The sequence below is a fragment of the Notechis scutatus genome, chromosome 2 (assembly GCF_049901735.1).
Source record: "Notechis scutatus isolate UNSWTSFEM ecotype Mainland chromosome 2, rNotScu1.2, whole genome shotgun sequence".
Classification (NCBI taxonomy): Eukaryota; Metazoa; Chordata; class Lepidosauria; order Squamata; family Elapidae; genus Notechis; species Notechis scutatus.
The window spans coordinates 239,608,604-239,626,203 of NC_142010.1; the positions used below are offsets into that span (position 1 = coordinate 239,608,604).

Consider the following 17,600-nt stretch of genomic DNA (forward strand, 5'->3'; position numbering starts at 1 on the left):
GATTAAAATTTCTTAACAACTGGTTCTGTGGGCATGGCCTAATTTGTGGGTGTGGCTTGGTGGCCATGTGACTGGATGGGCATGGCTTGCTGACTGGGCATGCCTTATATGTAAATATTGTAAATATTTATGTAAATATTTAATTTTTCATAAAAAAAGAAGCAACTTTTACCCAAAATCAAGCAAAGCAGGCAGGCAGATTGAGCTGCTCCCAGAATCACAGATTCACTCAGATTCACTCAGAGATCTACCTTTCTGCAATCTGCTGTCTGAGTCTGTCACATAAGATTTGCTTGCAAGCAAACTCACAAAATTAACTCACAACATACCATGTATGTAAATAGTGAATTTTTTATTTTAAAAAAGCAACTTTTACCCACAATGAGGCAGAGCAGGCAGGCAGATTGAGTTGCTCTCAGAATCACAGATTCACTCAGAGATCTACCATTCTGCAATCTACTGTCTGAGTCTGCACTGAAAAATAGAAGCTACGAAGGTTCAGCAAGCAAGAAATCCAACAATTTCCTGCTTTCTAGCTAATCTAAATTTTCCAGCACAGCTGATAGTTGGAACAGCTGATGGTGGGGGAAAACAAAAGGAAAAATAGCAACTTACCAAAAATTAGGCAAAGGTACAACGCAGGCAAGTTGGATGGTGTGCATGCCAGGTAAGGAGTGACTGTGCGGGGTGGGGCCAGTCAATGGTGTGATTTGCTGGTTCTCTGAACTGCACAGAATTGTAACAACCAGTTCTATAGAACGGGTGCGACCAGGTAGAATCCCACCCCTGGACCTACCGGAACTTTCTGTTTCTGGCTTCTGGTGGGCTTCCAGAGTCCTCGGGAGGCTATTTTCACCCTCCCAAGGGTCCAGAGGCCTCCCCTGGGCCTCTGGGAGGGCAAAAACAGTCTCTCCCAGCCTCTGGAGGCCCACTGGAAGCCAGAAACAGCCCCATTTCCAGACTTTCAGAAGGCCCATTTTTCCCCCTCCCAGAGCCTCCGCATGGACCCTGTACTTACCTCCATCAAAAATAGGCTGAGTGGAGACTCCTGGGGAGGGAGGGGAGGGGCCAGCCGGTCAGTTGAAATACCGGTTCAGCGAATCAGCTGTAACTTTAACATCTGGTTCATCTGAACCGGTAGAATCCCGCCCCTGTAGTGATCACCCTTTCTATATTTTGGAGACATCTTGTGCTACAATCAACCATATTAAAACATCTCAAATCCTAAGATAATTATTTATGTTTGTATAGTGATAAAACATTTAGCTGCACAATGTCTTCATGGACAAGAAGCTGAAATATCTTGCACTATAAGAATTAATAGGCAAAAATTGCATAATCAAGACATTAACAAATCACAACCTGATGCCTTCTAGATGTTTCAATGTGCAATTCCCAACATCACTGAGCAAGTAATCAGAAAAGAATTAGATCCAAAATAATCAGGAGATACCAGTCTGGAGATGAGTGTGATACCGCTTTGGTTAAAAATTAAAAGCACTCAAAAGCAGGACATTTTCATGAAATGAAGTAAATGGATAGTAACTATGCTTCTATTTTCCCCCTACCTCCCATCCAGCTTCATGGAATATCACTGATGTATAGAAAGAACTGTTCCCTGGATACAAAATAAACTCAGCTACACAAAACATATGGTATTTTAAAAACTGTAATTAGTTAAAAGGAAGGACAGATAAGTCTCTCGTGCAGACAACTGAATATGATTTGCTTCCTTCCACAAAGAAAATGCAAGTGCCTTTAATATCACATAATACTACCACTATCTTCCTCAGCTGGCTCAGAATGGGTGTTGGTAAATTTACCTGAGAACACCCTTTCTATCTATGCTGCTAGAGAGCCCAGGATGGGTATGACTCCTCCTGATGACATCATCAAGCCGAGTCTGTCTAGTATAAAAGTAGCAGCCTGTGGGAGAAACCCCCCCAGCTTTGGCAAAGATACTTGACAGACTTTAGTGAGTGTCAAAACAGAATCGTGAACCATAACATACCTTACCACAATCCGGACGCAACAAGGGAGGGGCTGGGCTCTCTAGCAGCATAGATAGAAAGGGCGTTCTCAGGTAAATTTACCAACGCCCATTCTCCTCTATGCTGCTGCAAAAGCCCAGGATGGGACATACCAAAGCCTTCATGTCCTCAGGAGGGTCCTCATCTGGTCTCTCACTCCAAAGTAGGCACCACTCACTGAAGAACCCGTCTGCCAAAAGCCGTGCTTGTGGAGGCGTAGGAATCAAGGCCTGAACGGAGTCTGATGAACGGAGATGGGGATGTCCATGTAGCTGCTTTGAAAATCTCCTCTAGGGGTGCCTGGGTGGCCCAGGCAGCCGAAGTTGCAGCACTTCTAGTGGAGTGTGCTGTCAAGCCATGTGGTACTGGCAGAGATTTGTCTTTGTAGGCCTGTGCAATACAAGCTCTGATCCACCTGCTTAAGGTGGCAGGAGAGGCCTTGTTCACCCAGTGGGAAGGGGAAAAGGATACAAACGCTCTCTAAAATAGAATGCAGAGTCTGCATTTTAAATTGCCTGTATTTTACAAATTGGTTGAGGAATTTTAGATCAAGGGTGGCTCACCCCCCCACCCCCCGAGGCTTTGGGAACAATGAAAAGGCAAGAGTAAAACCCATGTCCCCATTGAGAGGGGGGAACAGGTTGAATAGCCCTGATTTCAAGAAGGTGTTGAATGGCCTGATTCATAAGGGCTGGCCTTGAAATATCCCGAGAGACAGGACAGATCAAAAAAATTTCTGGTGGTGGCGTTAGGAAGTCCAATTGTAACCCTGACCTAATAATGCTGAGCACCCAGGCGTCCGTCGTTGACTCCTCCCATTTGGAGGCAAAGAAGGCCGGGCGACCTCTGATGGGTGGGGAGAACTAGAGATTACTTAGAGCAACGGAAGAAACGACCCCCTCCTCCCTGAAAGGGCCGTTTACCAGCAGAAAGTTGTTGCCTGCCAGATGCTTCCGCATGTTGGTCTTGGTGTTGGGAATACGGCCTATGAGAGTGAGGAAAGCAGGAGGAGGTCTCCGCTTGAAAAGCAGGAGGGCGATAAGGAGCTGGGCGATAGTCGGCTTTCTTCCCAGAGGAGGAGAGAATTTTACGTTTATCTCTGGTTTCGATCAGGTTCCAGAGCATCACCAAAAATTTTATCACCTATGAAGGGAACTGAAGCCAACTTCCATTTTCGGTGTGACTCCGCCTGCCAATTTCAGAGCCATAAAAGTCTTCTTGCTGCTACTGAAGATGCCATGGCCCTAGATGCAAATTTGGCGGAATTGGGAGTGGCATCCGCAGTGAATTCCACCGCTGCGATAATTTTGTTAAGGTCTTGGTGAGACCGAAGGTCAGAAGCAGACAATCTATTCTGGAGTTGGCGCAGCCACTGTATGGATGCCCTCGTGAAAAAAGATGCTGCTGTTGAAGCCTGAACAGCCCATGCAGCGGCCTGGTGATTGCGCTTGAGGGTCTGTTTGGAACGTTTGTCATCCGGTTTCAGGATATCTTCTGGCTCAGTGGGAGTGCCAGAAGATGAAAACGAGGCCACAACTGGAACATCAACAGAAGGCACTGCCAGGGCATTGTCCAGGGCTGCACTGATGTTGTAGAAACGCTTATCCAGAGAAGATGGGCGAGGACCTGCCAAAGGGGAAGCACACTGTTCCTTGACCATGTCCAGGAACAACTTGGGAGAAGGCAAAACTTCTGCATGCACTACAGGCTTGGAGAAGAGCGAGTCTCCTTGGCCAGAGGGATCTCCTTGTGGCTCAGGAGCCACTTCCTCCAGCAACAGCTTAGCAGTGACCAAGGCCTTGCTGAGTAATGGCCTGAAGAGAATAAGTTTGAAGATCAATGCAGAGGATGTCTGCTCTGGGCGAGAATCTTCTTACTCTGAAAGATTTTGGTCATAAATCTCAGCCTCTTTACGCTCTGAACGAGAGGAGTAACTGTGTTCAGATGGTGAAGCCCCTCCTTCCTCATCAACCTCCTCCCATTCTGGTAGCGAAGAATGGACCCTGAGGTCCTGGGGCCTGTGAAATTCAGGGTGAGGAGGCAAGGAACTTATAGATTGAGAAGAGAGAAGGGCTGAACCCTTTCCAGAGGTCGAAGAATTTGCTTGAAGCCTTCAGCCAATCCCTGCCTCATGGCCAATGAGACAACATCTTGGATATCCCCTGGTCTATGCTCAAAGGTAGAGGCAGAAGGCCAAAGGCCCGCTGCTGTGGGAGTGAAGGTGGCTTCAGGCCTAGATTGAGAAGAGGGTCGAGGTCTGTAGGAAGGGGGGGGCATAGGGCCCAGAAGCCTGATGGAAATAGGGTCCAGATCTGTTGAGATCCTGAGGATCTGATTGTTCTGCGAAGGACCCAGGAGACCAGGATGGAGGATGAAAAGGCTCATATATAACTTCCCCTCCTCTGGGAGAATTTGGCTGGGGACCACGGGTATCACCTGAAACTTGTTGCAGTTGCCCTCTCATCTGTTGAATTGTTCTGTTAAACTGCCTCTCTAGGGCCGCATGCCTGCGCTTCTCTTCCCTCAACTCAGCCTGAGTTGCCTTTTTAGGGGCTAGAGCCTTAGCTCTGATATTAACAGCCACCTCCCTCTGGACTGATTGGGAGCGCTGCCTAAGTCTTTTTCTCTTATTGGGCTTAAGAGACTGATCCACTGGAGGGGAAAGCTCTGCTTGAGCCTTATCCTGATCCATTTGTAGAAGGAAAGCTCTTGCGTTGGGAAGAAGCTGATTAGAAATTTAGAATAAGTCCTTTAGGTTATGAAATGACCCTGGGCTTACAAAATGGCTGCTCACCTCGTGGTGGAAGGCTTCAATCCAAGATGGCCACTGACTAGGAAACCGGGCTCCAAGATCGAAGAATCGCTCCTTGGGCTAAAAAGAGCCCAGAGCGAAGTCAGCAGAAGAAAGCACAGCCACACGATCAGCTGGCTGGCGCTGTTATCGGTTTGCCGATCGTTTTTACGATCGCTCAAACCGCAGGCATGGGGGAGGTCTCAAGACGCTGCCCAGCTTGCCTGCACAGCGCTCTGGCAACGTTGCTCCCAATATTGCAGGAGAGGGAGCCCTGCTCTCCTGGAAGAGCAGCTGCCCAGATCCCTGAGAGCTGCTAAAGCAAGGAAAAAGATCTTGAAATTCATACTTTATTGCTATCTATCAGAATGCTTTCAGAGACACAGCTTCTTACTGAAAGAAGCTGAGTCAAAAGCTGGGATCTCTTCCGGGGGCTGGCTTTTATATCTTAGTACAGACTCAGCTAAATGACATCATAGGAAGGAATCAACCCATCCTGGGCTCTCAATGCAGCATGGAGGAGAAATAAAAAACTATATATGGGTTGATATAATCAATTTGCCCTCAAGTTGTTTCTTTCCAGAGGTGCTTGGGGGTTGCAATTCTGTCACTTTTAAAAGTCATCAGATTGGGAAAGTTATTGTGACCCAAATCTTGAGAACAATTTGTTTTATCCCACCTTGGCATTATTGAAAGCGTTCATTTATTTTACCTCAAAAATCTTTTGCAACTGCACTACAAAATGCCATCTTGGCTAGGCATGGATCAATGCATTGTTATCTCCAGGATTTCTAAGTTGGACCCTCTGGCTCAATTTGCCCAGCAGGTCTGGAGTCATCACTGTCTAAGCAATGATGCACAGATGACCAGCTTCTTTTCCTAAACTCCAAGCACAGCATACACCAAAGTTTCCTTTAAAATTGTTGAGAAATAGGAGGCAGGGGATGGCATCCTTGCCTTAAAATTCTCTCACAGAAGCAGGCTGTTGTTTAAGAACAAACAGCAGCTTGTTTCTATCGCTCCTTTGTTTCACAAGTTTGAGCTGGCTAGAAAGGTCATTTATGCCTCAAAGCATCAAATTAACATTTGGAGGACATGAATTTAAAAATGGGTAGTTGGTTCGGCTTTCTGAATTGCTAATGCATTTTCTTTACATAGGAAAAAAAAAATCCACAACCTAAAAGGAAAGCAAGTAGTCTTTCCTCAAGCTAAGTAAGCATTGATTTTATGTCTATGTCAGCACATGCTGAGTATATCTTAATTAAACTTCATTTTTAAAACAAGATTTAAGTCAGTAGGCTAGAATGATATAAAACTCATTGAACATGATGGAAAGGAAATTACTGTTTAATTACACAGGAGGAGTCTTATGGAGTTTCACAGAAATATTAATAAAATGTTTTCTGCCCTTTCTTTTAATAATGGTAACAGATTTACTATATACAATCTATATACAATCAACATATCCTTAGGCAATTAAAATATGGAATACAAAGCCAGCCTGTTCCTACACTGAGAAAAGGAATGGACTTGATGGCATTTTTCAAATTTGGCAAGTTTAACATGTGTGGATTTCAACTCCCAGAATTCCTTAACCACATTGGTCAAGCTCCATGGAGTTAGGTAAGATCAAAGAAGCAAGAACTACACAGATTTCTGGAAGATATCTTTAAAATTAGTCCAGAATAAATAAATACAGAATCTTGAAAACTATAACAGAAATTTCCCATCTTTTTCATAGTGAATTAGGATGGAGTTTTTGAAAAGTTTGAAATGCTTCTTCCCAGGTTTTCTACCAGCCAGGCTACACTGCTGTTCATCAGATTAGCTGCCAACATTGCTTGATTCTTGATGTCTACTTTCATTTCTTTCCCATCTTCCTCACAATCTTTCATGTTTGGGTTTCACACGCTGTACATACTCAAATATTATAGTTATAACCCATGTCTAAGCATCTAGGTGAAACCACACGTGTAGTTTATTTGACAAAATATACCGAAATATAACCATAGCTTATCACACAAGGCTATATTCTTGCCTTAAAAACCACACCACCTGGTTTCCTGCTTTGTGATAAGCTGAAATGAAACAAACCCCATAATGGCTTACTATACCATGGGAATCCAACTGAAGGGAAAAGCTGTGATCTTACTATAGCTGAGGATTAGAATCCACAAAGAAACACATCACCACATAGGAAGCAGAATAACCAAGCAAATGGATCCCACAGGACAACAATGCATCATGTCTGCTCACCAATCTTGGTTTCCATAAATTTGGCATCAAATAAAGCCTTAAAAAGATGTCTACAAATGGTATTTGTTCGAACAATACTATTTTTTTCTATTTGTGATACATTTGGCAAACTTAAAAAAGTACTTTATAATATATACTCTTGCCCAAAGGCAAGAGAGCTCTTTTTTCTCAAACATTATTGAAAAGGCTGCTGCCAAATTTCTTCAGTCAGATGCTAGTCTCTTTGCCTTCAATATCAAGTCCTCTAGTCCAGTAATCTTTAAATTCTAATCAAAATTCATACTCATATTACAGTGGAATCCATTAATTTTTAATATTATCTTTTATCCTTGTCTCTTCCTTTTTTTCCTTTTTCTCTCTTAAAGAGAAAGTAAGTTTATTTTAAATTAGAACATAGCACCATAGGGCTGGAAGGGCCTTCATAAGTCTTCTAGTCTAGTCGAAAATACTGTTCAAGGTAGGAGATCTTATACCATCCCGATCAAATGTTTGTCCAGTATATTTTTGAAAACCTCTATTGATGGAACCCTCACAACTCTGAGAGGCAAGCTATTCCATTGATTAGATCAATCCAATTACAGTTTAGTGAAGTTGAAATCAATTTTACCCATGTTCTTTAAATGATTTTTTTTCTTTAAAAATGGGTGGAGCCTAAATTAATTAAAAAAATTGCTTGGTTGGGCTCTAGATGGGCAAAATGGTGATGTATATTAGGCTGAACCATGTTTTTATGGGGTCTTCATAGGTTTTTAAGCGAGATTGTTTAATTTAATGGTATCATGGCAATTTTAAAACTTATAGCATAGTTTGAAAATAGCAGAAAAAGATTGCTACCAATCTTTTGTAGTATCAGAACCTTGGCTTCTGGATTTTATGTACTCTAGTTCCATTTTTAATTATTTAATGACCATACACAACTAGTAAAATGCTCCAATATATTCATCATCCATCAATTACATTCTGTCTTTTTCCAGATACAGATTTTTTTCTCCACATTCATTTACTTTAATTTATTCAAGCCCAAGAAAATAGAAGCTTTGGTGGTCCATTTTTAAATGTAAGTTTTGAAACCACACAAAATAAGAAATCCCACTACGCAGCTATAAGCATAATTACTTGATATCTGCCACTGGTACACAATTTTTTTGGTAAATATTTCAACATAAAGATTCATGCCTCTTTTTTAAAAAGTTCAAGTACAATATGTGCATGGAATATTAATACAGAAAAAGAACCTATATGCCACATTGATTTAATTAGTGATATGCATGGAACTGTTTGTTCGGACAAATAACATGCTGTGCAAGCATTTGCATTGCACGAAATTTCTACAGATTGCAGAATCAGGAAGTACACTGCTCAAAAAAATAAAGGGAACACTTAAACAACACAATGTAACTCCAAGTCAATCACACTTCTGTGAAATCAAACTGTCCACTTAGGTAGCAACACTGATTGACAATCAATGTCACATGCTGTTGTGCAAATGGAATAGACAACAGGTGGAAAGCATAGGCAGTTAGCAAGACATCCCCAATAAAGGAGTGGTTCTGCAGGTGGTGACCACAGACCACTTCTCAGTTCCTATGCTTTCTGGCTGATGGTTTGGTCACTTTTGAATGCTGGCGGTGCTTTCACTCTAGTGGTAGCATGAGACGGAGTCTACAACCCACACAAGTGGCTCAGGTAGTGCAGCTCATCCAGGATGGCACATCAATGCGAGCTGTGGCAAGAAGGTTTGTTGTGTCTGTCAGCGTAGTGTCCAGAGCATGGAGGTGCTACCAGGAGACAGGCCAGTACATCAGGAGACGTGGGGGAGGCTATAGGAGGGCAACAACCCAGCATCAGGACCGCTACCTCCACCTTTGTGCAAGGAGGGACAGGAGGAGCACTGCCAGAGCCCTGCAAAATGACTTCCAGCGGGCCACAAATGTGCATGTGGTTGCTCAAACGGTCAGAAATAGACTCCATGAGGGTGGTATGAGGGCCCAACGTCCACAGGTGGGGGTTGTGCTTACAGCCCAACACTGTGCAGGATGTTTTGCACTTGCCAGAGAACACCAAGATTGGCAAATTCGCCACTGGCGCCCTGTGCTCTTCGCAGATGAAAGCAGGTTCACACTGAGTACATGTGACAGATGTGACAGGGTCTAGAGACGCCGTGGAGAACGTTCTGCTGCCTGAAACATCCTCCAGCATGACTGGTTTAGCAGTGGATCAATAATGGTGTGGGGTGGCATTTCTTTAGGGGGCCGCACAGCCCTCCATGTGCTTGCCAGAGGTAGCCTAACTGCCATTAGGTACTGAGATGAAATCCTCAGACCCCTTGTGAGACCATATGCTGGTGAGGTTGGCCCTGGGTTCCTCCTAATGCAAGACAATGCTCGACCTCATGTGGCTGGAATGTGTCAGCAGCTCCTGCAAGATGAAGGCATTGATGCTATGGACTGGCCCGCCTGTTCCCCAGACCTGAATCCAATGAGCACATCTGGGACATCATGTCTCGCTCCATCCACCAACGCCATGTTGCACCACAGACTGTCCAGGAATTGGGGGATGCTTTAGTCCAGGTGTGGGAGATCCCTCAGGAGACCATCTGCCACCTCATCAGGAGCATGCCCAGGCATTGTAGGGAGGTCATACAAGCACGTGGAGGCCACACACACTACTGAGCCTCATTTTGACTTGTTTTAAGGACATTACATCAAAGTTGGATCAGCCTGTAGTGTTTTTTTCCACTTTAATTTTGAGTGTAACTCCAAATCCAGACCTCCATGGGTTGCTAAATTTGATTTCCATTGATAATTTTTGTGTGACTTTGTTGTCAGCACACTCAACTATATAATGAACAAAGTATTTAATAAGAATATTTCATTCATTCAGATCTAGGATGTCTTCTTTTTGTGTTCCCTTTATTTTTTTTGAGCAGTGTATTTCAATGTGCTGGAAAAAAAACCAATAGTTTCAGTATGTATGTTCATGTTCATCGTTTTAGTTAGGAAAACAAAGTCACTGTTGTGATTTGGTATAACATAAATTGATTAATCAAAGCTTACCTTCCATGTTCTTGTTAGAAATAACTCTGAGTAAAAGGAAAGATAGTTTACTCAATACCAATTTTTCTCAGAGGGTGTCAATTAGATGATAGTAGTTTTATTTCAAATCAACTGAAAGGCATGCTGACCTGTTGGGTCAAAAATGGACTTTACTTTCTGACTATGAGGCACTATTATTCTGGTATCATCAAATTTATATGGATCACCATTTAACTTCTCAGATGTTTTAAAGCAAAGCACTTCCCCTGCTGTTAGGGACAAAAATTGCCAATGTTGTCCCTTTTCTGAAGGTTTAGTCATACATCATACACCCAGCTAAGATATTTTGCTACTATACAAGGTCAAGTTAGATCAAACGACAGTGGTAATCTGCCAACTCAAGATCATTAGTTGGAGAAGAATTTGCTCTACAAATTTCAGCATGTTCTTAACTCTGTACAAATCACATCAGGAAGACAGCACAACCTAAGTCTTTCCAAGAGGATATAATGCTCACAACCAATAATAGGTTATCAGAAATAACATGACAATGATAGTATTTGATTTTCCCCTTTCTAGAACTTATCCAATAAGGTTTCCTATTTCTAGTAGTGGAAAATATTGTTAAGGAGCTCATGAGCAAAAACAAATCAAGACTTAACAGAACTACCCTGCTTAAATCAGCCTGTACATAGATTAAACACTCAGCACAGTAGCACACAAAGAAATCTCTCTGTGTCTGTTCCCATTAATTCTAGGCCTGGAGGGAGAGCTAATGGTAAGGATATATAATAGCTGGTTAGTATACTAAAGTGGCACTTGTGGGTCCTTCCCTCAGATTAAATCTGATCTGTTACACCTAAATATATTTCTTTCACACTTTCTGCCCTGATATATTTTTAAGATCTATGTAAATATTCTGGAAATCATGGGATAGCTCATCTATTCTCTTTCCCACATTCTGAAGCAATCTTTATTCTGAAATAGGAATGAATGTAGCATACAGAATTGTAGAAATAACTACTCTCCATTACTCAGTTGTCAAAACAGCTTTTAGGTCTATATATTATTGGTTTCAGTTATATCAAACTCATCACTATTAAACCAATCTTTGTATAATTCACCAGATGGTATTTGTAACATACTGTACTATATATAACATATATTTCATAATGTCTATGAAAGAGGAAAAACAAATTGGGATCTTGGATACAATACTATAGTTCTATACAATGGATATTAATTTGGAATAAACTGCTTCTCAACTATATCTCATCAATTCTCCACGTTTCTCATTAGCATTATTTTAGCATACTCCAACAATGCTAACTCAATTGATCCTATCTAGCTTTCTGAAATCTTGCATTTTCTAGATCGGTTGAACTGCAATTTCAGTCACCTCTAGCAAACATCTGTGTGAAATTGAATATAGTTTTGAAAGACACCAGGTTGGTAAAGGCTTATCTTGCCTATCTGCTGGTGAAAAAGCAGGCTCAGTGTCATGGGAAATGGAATTAATGAGCTACACCTACATTTTTTTCTAAGTATTATTAGAATACTTTCTTTGTTATTCCCATAGCAAGAACTCAGTTGGCTTTCTATTATATATATGGAAAAGAACTTAGAGTGATTATGCATAAACAAATATTATCCTTATAAATTGCAATATGCACAGAAATTGATACTATATCCTGGCGATGCACAAACCTAGTTCTGCCAGAATTTGCCTCCCATCTTTTAATGAAATGAACCACAAAATATAATAAAGATTGTAATAATGAATCACATTAAAAACTTGCAGAGTAATATTCTAATTCTTTGACCTGGATTAAAAAAACATGGTTCTTCTATCTCTTCCCTTAAATCACTTACTGTTCTGAACATATGATTGTCAGCCCCGGATCCATCTTGAATCAGATTTGGGGCTGCCATAAGAGAAAATGGGTAACTGTAGGAATGAAAGTGAATAGAGAAGGGAGGATAGCCACAACAACATTCTTTAGCAAGAGCTCAAGGCCGAGTCGCTGGAGTTTGGAGGGGAGTGAGTGGACTTGGCAGGAGTTCAGAATGGAGGTGGATTGGAGAGTGTGACTTCTGGGTCATCAGTAAGGGGATTGGATGTGGGTTTAATATAGCAGGGGAAAACGTGGGATTTCAGATTCGGGTTTTCCCAGATGTGCCAATATGACTTTTCTAATAAATTCTTACTAAGATACTTAGATAGACTTTGTCTCTGAATGCTGAATGGAGAGTTTGGTTGGAATGCTGATATTGATCTTACTTAAATATCATAGTATTTAAAATGCAATATTTTCTTCTTATATGTTATTATCATTAGGTAAACTTGCATTTTTTTCTACCTTCTGTTCAATCTGATTCTTAGATACTACCTGAATAAGTCCCTGCAGGGTTTTTCACAAGATTTCAGAAGTGATTTGCCATTGCCTCCTTCTAGGGCTGAGAAAGATGAGTTGACCACTACACCAAACTAGCTCTCTACGCTATCTATATTTCTGCCAATCTAGACTCAAGTCTTTAGTATTTCTAATTCTAACATATGAGGCAAATTCTGAGACAACAATTTCCACATAGCCACAACTGATTCCACTAAGTACCTATAGAAATGCAGGAGTTTATAATGTACTCTGTAACCCGGGGTGGGATTCTACCAGTTCGCACCTATTAGCTAGAACTTGTTAACATTCTAAGCAGTTCGGAGAACAGGTTGTTAGAAGAAATTACTGGCCTAATCCTGTAAGGAAGGCAGGAAGGAAACATTCTGGTGTTGCTTACAGAAACTGCCTCTCCGTTAACCCTTATTACGCTCTTGGCAGGACTAGACTTCCTGTCTTAGGAACGTCTCTGGAGTTTTTTTCCCCTCCTTTGCTCGTACTTTGCTTGTGTGGAGTGACCATTCAAAATTACAATGGCACTGAAAAAAGTGACTTATGACCATTTTTCACACTTATGACTGTTGCAGCATCCCCACAGTCATGAGAGGCCAGGCGAAGAGATGCGTACCTCAATGTGAGTGATGTTGAGTTGGCCACACCCAGCCAAAAACATGACCAAGCCCCGCCCACCAACTTAGCCACGCCCACAGAACCAGTTGTTAAAAAATTTGAATCCCACCCTTGGTGTAACCCACCTCTAAGTTTTGCTTCTTCAATTACTGGCTTCACAGGTTAAAAACTACAAACCATGCTGAATGACTATTTTGTGTTAAATTTCAGGAACTCTGATCACCTTACTGGACATGACTTTAATGTGCAAAAAGTACTGTCGTTTTAACAGGAAAACATCAGCATTGCAAACTCTGGCTTAAAATGTTCTGCTTGTGTTTTAAAATGCAGTTGTGTTTCCCATTTATGAACATATGAACATTTGTTAAGGTTATAGTAAACACCACCTACCATCTCTTCCCCACATTTTAATGGGCTTAGCAGAGATTTTCTGTTGTGAAGAATTCCTGTGCAAAGTTGTATTTAAGCAATGAGCTTTCCAGTGCCCAAACAAAAGGCAAGGCACCTGTTTCCTCAACAGTTTGAAAGATCATTGAGTTTGAGTCATTACAACAATAAGACTTTCTGTTTTGGGAAAAGATACATGATACTGCAAGAAGTGACTGCCCTTCATAAGTAAACAACTTTAAAAACTGAGGATTTTCTACTTTGCTATTTTGCCAACTTATATCCTAGAAAAATCAGCATTTACATGAGTTATAAAGAAAAAATGGGTGAACAGCCAAGAAAAGCTTTGAGAAGCTAAAACTACTTCTCATTCAGTGCTTCTAATGAATTTAGATAAAGCTTTAAAAAGTTATCTTTTAGCATGTCAAAATGTATAGTGACTGTTCTGTTGGCTTCTAATTAAATTGATAACTTTAATATTCTAAATATTGTGACAGAAATATTAGTTAAGAAGTTGCCCAATTTTAAGATATGTCCAATGAGTTTTTTGCAATGACTTTTACTAGGAAAAAATGATATTTTTTTTCACTGAATTTGATTTTAAAAGTTCCATCAAAAGCAACTGGAAGTACATTCCTTAGAATGATCTCTTTGACAAAATATAGCATTATGAATTAAACAGATTTAATTAAACACATATAAAATAACGGAGAATAGGTTTTGCACTGATCAAAGGAACTCTACTGTTACTCTTGGAAAGCAAATAGCATTTTATTTCTGAGTGTTTGTCATTAACGTTTTTGGACATTCTGCATTTCCACAACAGCTTATACTGCCTGCAGCATGGACTCTTTGAAGCAAGTTTTGTCCCTATTATTTGCAAAGAAATTTCTGTATGTTTTTCATATGCCCCACAATTCTCAACAGATTGTAGAAATTACAAATTTTATGAACTAGACCATGTGATGGGAACAGCAGATCAAAGCAAGGAACCTAAAAAGGTAACCATAAAACACACGGAATCCCCTGGATGAGGCCTTGTAATAGATACTAGATACATCTTCTTAATTTGAATACCATATGGTTAATTCCCAGGAGAAAATGTATAAACCTGAACAACCTGCACTGAGAAAGGTATTACATAGGAGGCCTTTATTCAAAGTTGCTTAACTTCCTAAATGACATTGGATATGCATATTACTGATTAAAAACTGTACAGTGCTGGCCTATATACAAACCCCAATTCAAATCTCTCCATTTCTATTGATGCTGACACTTCATTCAGTTTCCTAAATGAACAACAGATCATCCCTCCTTTATAATTGCTTCAACCCTGGACCAACCAGAAAAAAACGGGCACATCAAATTCCAGTGGAAAAATATTAGGAATAGGCATCCATCCTGAGGGGTTTCAGTGTAACAATTCAAGTAAAATGGAATGAAAACTAGTACAATAACTTAACCTACTACTATTCTGCAAACTAATGCATGCAGTTCCATTTCAGAATGGGTGGAGTACAACTAACTTCCCAGGCTGAATCACTCTCTCCTCTTCCCTTTTGCAAGTATTATTGAATGGTGACAATGGAAATCCTTCCCAAAAATTGCAATAAAAACCACTATTGCTATCAAAAAAAATTTGCTAGATCATAGTGATCATGATGTAAAACCACAAAACTAAAACATAATGGTAAAAAGGTAAAAGTTTCTCCTGCCAGTCATATCCAACTCCCACAGCCGAAGAGCCAGTGTCATCCAAAGATGCTTCTGTGGTCATGTGGCCGGCATGATGATACACCTGTCTCAGAAGATGAATGGAACACTTTTACTATCCCACCAAAGTCATAACTATTTATCTACTACTTGCATTACATGCTTTCGAATTATATCAGCAGAAACTAGGGCAAATAACGGAAGCTTATTCCATCATGCAGTATTTAGGTCTCAAACTGCCAAACTTCTGGTCAACAAGAATAAATATCTTAACCTCTCAGCCACCACACCCCTATGAAAAATACATAGTGACCATGGTGGAAACCAACCCAACTAGAACACTTCATTCCTCTTACCTGAAATGAAAGATGTTAATTAATCTATGTGAAACATCATGATATGGGTGTTACATTTTACAGGATGGCAACCTCGCCACATTCCTTTAAACGTAAAACTTGCTACAAATCCAACCATATCTTTTATATCTAATATTTCCCATTCACGTTTTCATTATATTGACATAAAGTTATTTACAAGTAATTTTAAAATAAGGTTTTATAAATAACTTTTCAACAACTGCCCTGGGTTTCTGAATGATGGGCAATAGAGCATGAATACGAATGTGGGTCATAATGACTCAATTAACTATTCATATCTGAAATCAGCAAGAAAACAAACTTTGTTTCAACAGTGAACCAAATTCTGATTTTGAAGGTCCCAATTTTATACAAGTATCCATTTTACAAACAAGTTTTTCTAATCCAGTTATAAAACAAGGAGAGCCCAGCTATGACAGCACACATGTATTCTGATTGTAATGGGTGGCATTAATTTTCTAAGATACACATTAAGAGATTGATTTAGAAGAATCTTGGCAACAAAAAGTAGCTAGAACAGTATAGTACTTTCTACTTCGCAAACGAATACCAAAAAACTCAGAAAAAGGCCTGCCTTTTCCCTTTGCTGGACAGTACTTAAAATCTGGGTTTATGGAGTTCAGCAGGAGTAAAAATGCAAACTTCAATGGAATTTTCTGTAGAAAAGCTGCAAAGAAAATAAAATCTGCTGTTTTAACTGCAGTTCTCCTCCTCCAGCCATGTCCAGCAAGAGGTTGCACGTTCATGCATAAGCATCTGCTTGTGCGCGCACACAAACAGCCAGCCAGCCAGCCTACGCGACGCCTCTCCCCTTTTCACCGTCAGCCCGGCCTGGCCCTCAGCTGAACTGCTGGTGCTGACGTCAGCTGGCGACTCAGGCAGCATTCCTAAACAGTTCAGATAAACCCACTGGTGGAAAGCTTAGAAAGCCCTCAGCTGTAGTGAAGAAAGCAAGCTTTGGCAGTGGGCCAGTCAACTGAGCTCAGCATTTTGTAATGCACTTCCTTTTTGCTTAACAGCTTGCATAATGCCTCAGCCAATGCCACCTTTAACCCTCTCTTTACATGATCTCCCAAACAGCATCAAGACAGACCAACGGACAGGGTGTGAAGACAGAATAAAGTTAGAGTTAAGAGAGAAAGAGAGGGAGGGAGGGAGGGAGAGGGGGGGAGAGGGAGAGAGGAGAAAGAGAGACATTAAGTAGCCCGCTTAACTTTCCTGTTTAAAAGTTGAGGAGAGTCTGACGCTTCCAGACCATGCATGATTCCAAAGTTAAAGCCCTTTCTTTTTTCTTTTTAAAAAAAGGTTACCAAAATTTACATACAAGAAGCTTTTTGAGGAAGCGTTTGCAAAGCCAAGGATATCATTAGGGACATATTAGCAACTGCCTAGTAAGATTAAGAAACATTCACTAAAACCAGGTTCAAAAGTGAACTCAAGTGTTTTCAAACTCGGCAACTTGAAAATAGGTGGATTTCAACACCCACAGTTCCCTAGCCATGTTCCCCATGCTCTTTGGGGAATTCTGGGAGTTGTAGTCCACACATCTTAAAGTTGCCAAGTTTGAAAAACACTAAATTAATTGATGTAGTATGGCAAGAGTTCCCAACTGAAAAAAATAAAATAAAATAAAATAAAAAGCCTGCTGAACACGTTTAAAATTCTCTCAGCTCATTCCTGAGAAAAATTCAGTTACTAAATGATATCCAAATGTCACCCTCCCACCCCCCTTCTAGACTCTTTTCCCAAAAGACAACCCTACAATTCTTCTTTACTTGGTTTGGTCTTGGGCCATTAATTAATAAATAATAATTCTGGTTATCTTTGGCCTGTCAATTAAAGCTCTGACTCCAGTTATTCTGCTACTATGCTTTTCTGTTTTTGCTTTACCAGATTTCTACTTTTTAGCTGAATAAACACTTTTAACAATTTGTAGAATCAGGTGGAACAGGAGTTTAGTAGGTGAGAACATTTTTGTGGGGATATTA

General features: G+C 40.7%; 1 protein-coding gene and 1 pseudogene across 1 annotated transcript in view; both read right to left on the reverse strand.

Moving 5' to 3' along the window:
- Positions 1-17,600, reverse strand: part of ZSWIM6 (zinc finger SWIM-type containing 6) — a 100,553-nt gene that overhangs the window by 65,197 nt on the left and 17,756 nt on the right. The gene's annotated exons all lie outside the window — the stretch shown is intronic.
- On the reverse strand, positions 2,090-6,716 carry LOC148132570 (uncharacterized; annotated as a pseudogene).